This window comes from Paramormyrops kingsleyae, chromosome 11 (genome assembly GCF_048594095.1).
Source record: "Paramormyrops kingsleyae isolate MSU_618 chromosome 11, PKINGS_0.4, whole genome shotgun sequence".
Lineage (NCBI taxonomy): Eukaryota > Metazoa > Chordata > Actinopteri > Osteoglossiformes > Mormyridae > Paramormyrops > Paramormyrops kingsleyae.
In genome coordinates, this window is record NC_132807.1 from 27,080,465 (window position 1) to 27,088,089 (window position 7,625).

A 7,625-nucleotide genomic window follows, 5' to 3' on the forward strand; every position below is an offset into this window, starting at 1 on the left:
GTTCACTGCTGTTATGTGTTTCTTTCCAGTATGAGTCATATTTCAGTATAACCCAATTTGTTCCTGAGAACTGCTTTTGTGGTATTTTACAACCAGATCATGTCTTATGTAAAATATACTGCTCAATTTACAGCGATAATATTCATCAGATTTCCAAAATGTGGACATGAAAAAAATATCGTACAGCTGAAACATTAGCGTGCAAGTCAGCAGTGACCCGTAAAATGGCCACACGCAACATCTTCACTCACACTTCAGAAATCACTAAAGAAGAATTTTCTCAGGACACAAGGCCCCCTCCTTTTTTTGGCCCCATGTTGGTATCGGCGATTAAATGCCTTTCCGACAGCCTGTGCCCACGAGGCCGACCTGATGTGTGGCCACGCTTAACGTCATACACAAGCAGACTGGCCAGCCGTTTGACACAGTACTTGTCTCCAGTGCTACACTATTGTGGCAAAAAAACATTTAAAATTAAAAATAGGACTAGCAGCAGATGTTGCGCTCTCAAACACCCCCCCATGGGGAATCAGAGAAACCCAAAGTATTTTCACACTATCAACACTTCAATGATCCTGCAAACCAAAGGCCTCCCATCCGACTCTTACGTGTCAAAGCACAATCATTACCTCACATTTTATAGCACAGCTTCCACTGGAACAAAGAGAATCTGTGCTGGACTTAAATCCTACACATTCTGTCACTTCTTACCATCATAAATAACACAGGCAGTGATTCTGATCACATTTTAGTTGGTTTTGATGGCTCTAATCTATTTCTGTGAGCACAAACATCATTCAACGCAGATGCCAGCTTTAGATTACCGTAGCTCACTGCTGGGCTCTCTGTAACCCGCGAAGCACCATAATTTATGTCACTGTATTTATATGCAAATCAATCTGTATGTTGCTTGGTTACTGCAAACATTTTGCAAATACACCAGATGAGTCGTATATTGAGCCTTACAGTTGAAAAAACTGGGAAATGGTCTAGGTTCCCATCCAAGGCCTGAGAATTCTGAATAGCGAAACAGCGCAAAGCATAAATGTATTAAAATGTAACACAATAACACCACTGATTGCACTGCATCCCTTAGCAGAATATCAACATGCTATATGATTATTCTATGCTTTATTTTTCATTGCAGCAAAGAAACTCTTTTGATTTGCATTGTGATTTATGGAACCACACCTCCGTAAAAAAGCCTTTTTCCATATGTAATAACAAGTCATAATGGTGAGGTTTCCAGTTCTGGAAAGTATCTACTGCCCATCCTGCCCACTCTGGAGATACTCCCCAGGTGTTTGTACCTGGAGTGACGAATCCATTATTAATCTCAGTTAAACCGAGTTACTCCAACAGAGACCTGAGAAAATGGTGATGTTCAGACCTGTTTACGAGACTATCATGCAGGTACATCACAACATAATGACCTCCCATAATAATACACTTAGGCTGACAAGGAAATATTTCATATTTTATTTAAATATTGTATTTTGGCTTAATGCAGGCAACCACCATGCAATATATGAGGAAAAAGCATATTTGAGCACTTATGTATATCTGTGTGTGTGTGTATATATATATATATATATATATATATATATATATATATATATATATATATATATATATATATATATACGTATGTGTGTGTGTATATATATATATATATATAAACACACATACACACACACACATAACTTACATTTGACATGATTTTGCTAAAGTACTCCAATAGGGCCAAAAAGGAAAATATTGCACCCATGCATTGCAATATCATGCAAGCCAACCCATCAAACATACTGCCAAAAACACCATCAAATAAATGACCCTAAGACCTAAAATGAAAAGTCAGTTCAGTATGGTGGATACTCTCTTTTCCTCTGCATGCCCACAAACACACGGCTAAGAAGATAATTCTCCCCATCTGCGCTGGATCAGTCACCTGACGATGACAGTATTTACTTTCCAGCAGACCAGCAAACGTCAAGCTTCAAGAAGCTACCCCCCCCCCCACCCCATCAGGCTATTTAAAAAGGCACAGTGACTTTGTCTCGGCAAGCATAAATCAGGAAGCTTTTCAGGCACTGGCAGAATGCAATTTACATTAACTGCTCATTGTATCTTAACTGATTGCAAGTCGTGATGGCTTGTGGTATTCAGTCCAAAAGCTTTCCATCTAATTAAAACCCTGGAGGGCCTCTAAAATGACCATTAGAATCCACTCTTCATTCCTGAGCAAAATATCCCGCAACCCACTTTAAAAGGATTTTTAAAAGAAACCGTATAAAATGTAGATTGCCAATTTTAACAGCCCAGTCAATGAGATTCTATCAGAGGTTTTTTAAAAGGGAATTCTAACTAATAAATCCAGACATAAAACTAATATATTTCAGAAAGTCTATGCAATGTTATTTTCCCAAATATTATCTGTGCGGTATCCAATGACGAGGCTCTGGATATGTAACTCAAAGATGAAAATAGTCTTTTGTGCTCTAACACACGAGACTTAAAAAAGAAAAAAAAAAGAAGAAAAAAACTCCCACCAGCACTCAAGTTAACAGAGAGGCGATGAAGCACAAGATCTCCAGCAAATGTCGATAAACATGAACAATGACTTTGAACATCTTCTCACAAGATCTTGAAGACCTTCGCACATTTACATCTCAAATGCTGATCACCCACAATGACTTTTGTGTTGCACACCAAAGTTAAATGAACTAATTTAGTCATTGTTGTTGATTGTCTAATAAGTCCATGTGAAAATAAGTCTCCCGACGCTTGAGTTATCTTCTTAATCTCCTATTAGTCCCCCTAGATTTCTGTTGTTACGTAACTACACCGTACCTTCTGTACTACTGTGCAACTACCATACCACGTTCAAGGAGTACTATCACAGGTCACCTTCACAGGACTGTACAACATATTGGTTGTGCATCCAGCTACTTAGAAGCTCCACCATTTACTACTCCTCATTTCTAATGTCATATAGCCATGTACAGATGGCCACATACTCAAAATCCTATGAAGTATTAGCCCGAGGGCATTTGATGCACCCTGGGATACAGGAGGATTTTTCATACAATATAGATAACTAGATAGCATTGCACCTAAAATGGAAATATATACCACAGGAACATCCCTGCACTTCAGTTTTCCAGTGCAGAGTAATAATGCTTTAATATATACTCCCTTTCTATATCAAACATGGTATTTTTCAGATTCTGCTCAACTACTTTCACAATAGAATAAAATGGTATTTTGAAGGTCACGTTGTCACTCGAAGTGAATGAATGACATTTAAAATACATTTAGCCATTCTTTCATTGTGCTTTGAAAAGACTTTCTATTGGCGAGCACAAAAAAAATACATCTTAGTATAGGAGACCTGGCATCTTGGCCGGTCTGTTTTGTGACAGAAAGTAGCAGATTATTCATTTTGTGTCTGGAACAATTGCATCCTAACAACGATTAACCTTGACCTCTGTCAGGCCCTTTAAAACAAGAGCAGACAGTGAAAACGTCACCAGTCCAAAACTCAACACACTGTCCAGATGTTTGGCAGGAATTTTAAGCATCAAAATGGCCACTGTGTCGTCTTCCTTACTGTGCCGTGTAACCCAAAGCTCTCCAATCCCAAACAATCTCTCTTGGCTGGAATCTGGATTCATATAAGTTGTTACTCAAAGGATGAAGGTTTAATACACATTCGGAAGACCCATTTACTGAGTGTTGAGATCTTCTACAGATATCTGCAAAATGCATATCCGCTCTACTAAGACTTTAAAATAGATATGACTTCTTTGTGTAATTACATATTATGTTTCAAAAGTCGACTTTAATGTAAAACAAGTATTATCAGTGACTTGTCGTCTTACTGAAATTCAATATTGTATTCTGAATGCTAAAATTACTGTGGACAATACAAAACAAATGTGTTTTGTATCTCTCTTTAAAGTGACATTCTTTTTTAATCAGAATAACTTTTAGCTCAATAACTACATTTCAAAGCTTCTCCTTACACAGCAGCCAGTAGACAGCAGGCAGACATGCAAATATTGGAAGACTGGGGCGAAAATGAATTATTGACATGAGTGTAACTGAAACAAACACTGCCTGTCTGTTTGTTCACATTGCAAGTAAACGTTGACTTAATTTCTGCCCAGGAGAACATAGCTGTTAAACATTGTTGACAGATTTTTCCCCCTCCTTAATGGAACAAGAAACAAAAGCCTATCAAATGAGACTGGATCCATGTATATAATCTGCAACATGCTACATAACCATTAGGTTTAATGTCTGACTTGGAGCAGCGACACTGGCAGCCATTTTGGCACTGGAGAATCTCCTAGCTGTGCCTGACAGATGCCTTTAGAACTACTGATAGGTACAGATCCACAGTAAAAGGGGTAAAATACATCTTGGCTCTGGAAGAAACTTGATCTCTTGGCAAGCTTCCTTCCTTTGTCATGAACCACATCATGTTAAGGTATAGCATAGTATCTCTTTCCATTTGTGGTCAAACATCTGGATGTGAGCTGCCATATCAAAGACCTGTGGGACCATAGAGACTTGGTGACATGACAATCAATTATTTGACAGTGAATTAATGAGATTTTAGATCTAGCTCTCATTCTTACCACTTCTGTTGCTTTAAGAAGGCGTGTATTGCCAAAACATGTCCTGGTTGATGGATAGAAGACAGTAACAAACTATGGTATCCTTCAGAATTTTCTTTAAAGAAACATATAAGCTGCTCCCTCCCTCTGCAGCCAGTTTTTCAGTACAGGTTATTTTGTTCCTCGATTATCTCTTTGCATGACTGAATAGAAGTAAATATATTCACTCTGAAAGCCTAATTTAAGAAGGGAACGTAGCATTGTCAACGTCGCTGTGTCGAACAGTGATAAGAAATATTTATCTAAGCACACATTTAAGACATTTGTGTTCACAGGAAGACACCGGGGAAAGAGTGTCGCTGTCATTTCCCCTGTGCCTTTGAAAGCTTCTCATTGCAAGTTAGATTCCCCTGTCAGTTTTCAGCACTGACAAGGCAGACTAATCAATGACATTCTGCAGAAATGTCTCTTGCATTTTTAAAAATGTTAGAAAAATACAAAATGACGTTCAGTCTTGGGCTCAGCTCTCGGTTAGGGTTCGATTTTGAGCTAAATTCTGGTTTCAAGCCAGGGTTCCAATACAGGGCTATAAGACCGCGAGGTTTAAAGCCGATGGAAATGAAGTAGTTGGGGTTGACACTGAATGAAGCCGAGATGGATAGAAAGCTATCAGTACAGCCATGTCACAGCCAGAGACAAGGACAGTCATGGTACTGTAGGAGTCGAGACATGATTGTATTAACCATGAAATGAGACCACGCACCTGACCAAAAGCAGCACAAACTTTCCCTATATATCAGTTGGCACATTTGAATAGAATTGTCTTGTTTTGTATCTGCAGATAATGTCGATCATTGTGTCTTACTTGCTTTAAAGGTGGCAGTTAAAATTGGCTATTCCATTGCCATTATAACATCAATGTTCCGTTTAACCTAAATGTAACCGGAAAGATAATTTGCATTCATGCCTGCATATTAATTAACTGATAATGAGGTGATAAGGGATATTTTCTCTCCACAGGTATAGACCTACTAATCAATTGTGAGTGAAATAGGGTACAAAATTAAGTCTTTCTTTATCAAGAATTTGAAATCAAAAAGCTATTTAGCGCTACAATTTCCAACAAAGTGGTTTTCATTTATCTTGTCTCACACATTATTCCATTTGGACGTTTTAAAACACTTTTCATTTGTGTAATGGTAATATTTTCCTGTAATTTCCCACTGCCTGTGTGATAGGTAATTGTGATATGGCTTTGTGGGATAGCTGGTTCCCTCTAGCTATATTCATTTGGTGGTAATAAACTTAAAATATATACTTCAGATGAGATGTTTTCAACAAATGGAATATATAAAAAAAAATCCATTCTCGATAGCGGCGCACTTCTGCCCCCTGGTGGAACATAAGAAAACGTCAGGCGACGCTTTTCAATGTGTTAATAACGTTCAATTTCTTGTACCATGTGTAACAGCTGTCAGCTAAAACTGTAATTCGGATTAACCGGATAAAACGACTAATCTCCATTTGTTAGAGAAGAGTTTTACACCGATTCGTATCACATTTTATGAAGCTGCTATTTTGTACCTCATTCCAGGGCCGCATTCATGTTTCTTAAACGCCTATCATAAGTGGTGGTTACATTAATTTTTTGATTGTCACTACTTATATGATTTCAGAATGTATTACTACTATGCGTTTGGAGAATCCATATAAGATCAATATATTATTTTAAAAGTAAAACGACTGCAAAATTTATCGTGAAATACAATCCACGAAAATAACTAAAACATCTGACAGGAATATGTTGTACATGATACTGGATTGCTCGTTCAAAGCTCAGATATAAGTACTATCGCTTATTTGGGCAACCAAAATCGTAAATCCATAACCTTGTACGTGTAGTAAACGATAGTTGTGTATATGCTGCACTGTCTGTTGCTCGTATGAATACCAGAGATTGTTTCCGAATACAGTTTGGCAAAGTGCGTAATTATAATGTCCAACCCACATGAATATATGCAAAGGGCGACCTGAATTTGCTGGGTGGAATGATGTGGTTGTGGTGCGGAGTATCTTACAGAACTCACCCTGTCACTGTGATCACCGTGAGAGGTACATACGCTGCACAGAAAGCAACTCTGCTTGTGTATGTAGGTTAACAAAGTAGCGCTAGAAGGTATTTAGAAAATAGATTTATATCAAAACTGAGCAGTAATGTTACACGGAATATCGTTGATATATTCCACTGCAGCTCCCACGACTCCCTCCGTTTGTCTTGGGTAATGTGGCAGGAGCGCCATCTGGCGGACAGTAGCATCAACTGGCTGAAGTGATTCGTCTCGTGCGGGTGCACAATAGAAAGCGTCAAAAAGATTAATAAAAACCTTCCCACCCAGGGTGTGACTCGGCCTTATGACCTGTCCACCGACGCCCCCCCTCTCCGCGACCATGCTCTGTATAAGCGGCAGATAGATGGAAATAGTAATACAGTCGTCCCTCGTTTATCGCGGTTAATCCGTTCCAGACTCTACCGCGTTAAATGAATTTCCGCGAAGTAGGATTCTTTATTATTCGGCTGCACCTGGCGTTCGAATACATAGGCCTACAGTCCATACGTACAGTAATTTGAATTTTAATTGTAATACAGAGGTGTAATTGACTCAGACAGCCGAGCGCGCGCTGTATCATTTTCACTGTCTATCAACTTTTTAATGAATAAATGTATTTGAAAAAACCGCGATAGAGTGAAGCCGCGAAAGTCGAAGTGCGAAATGGCGAGGGACGACTGTAGATAGAAACAGAAAAATATACAATGTGATGTTGGGCAGGATAAGCTATTGGAAGACAGGTGGTTGGATAAAATTATACATACATATATACATACATAAAACACACACACACATATAATTTCTAAGGCACGTCAGCTGAAACAGCGTGTATGATTAAAGTAAGCATACAATTATTTTTCATGAGTAATTAAAGGCAGGTCTGTCACTGCTGGGT

The 7,625-nt window shown here is 38.5% G+C and overlaps 1 protein-coding gene across 1 annotated transcript in view; it reads right to left on the reverse strand.

Moving 5' to 3' along the window:
• The window catches only part of tox3 (TOX high mobility group box family member 3), a 146,975-nt gene extending 139,438 nt beyond the window's left edge, over nucleotides 1–7,537 (reverse strand). The window contains exon 1 of the mRNA XM_023845567.2: nucleotides 6,710–7,537. The gene's annotated coding sequence lies outside the window, so the exon portion shown is untranslated. The remainder of the gene's footprint in view (nucleotides 1–6,709) is intronic.
• Between the last annotated feature and the right edge of the window lie 88 nt (nucleotides 7,538–7,625).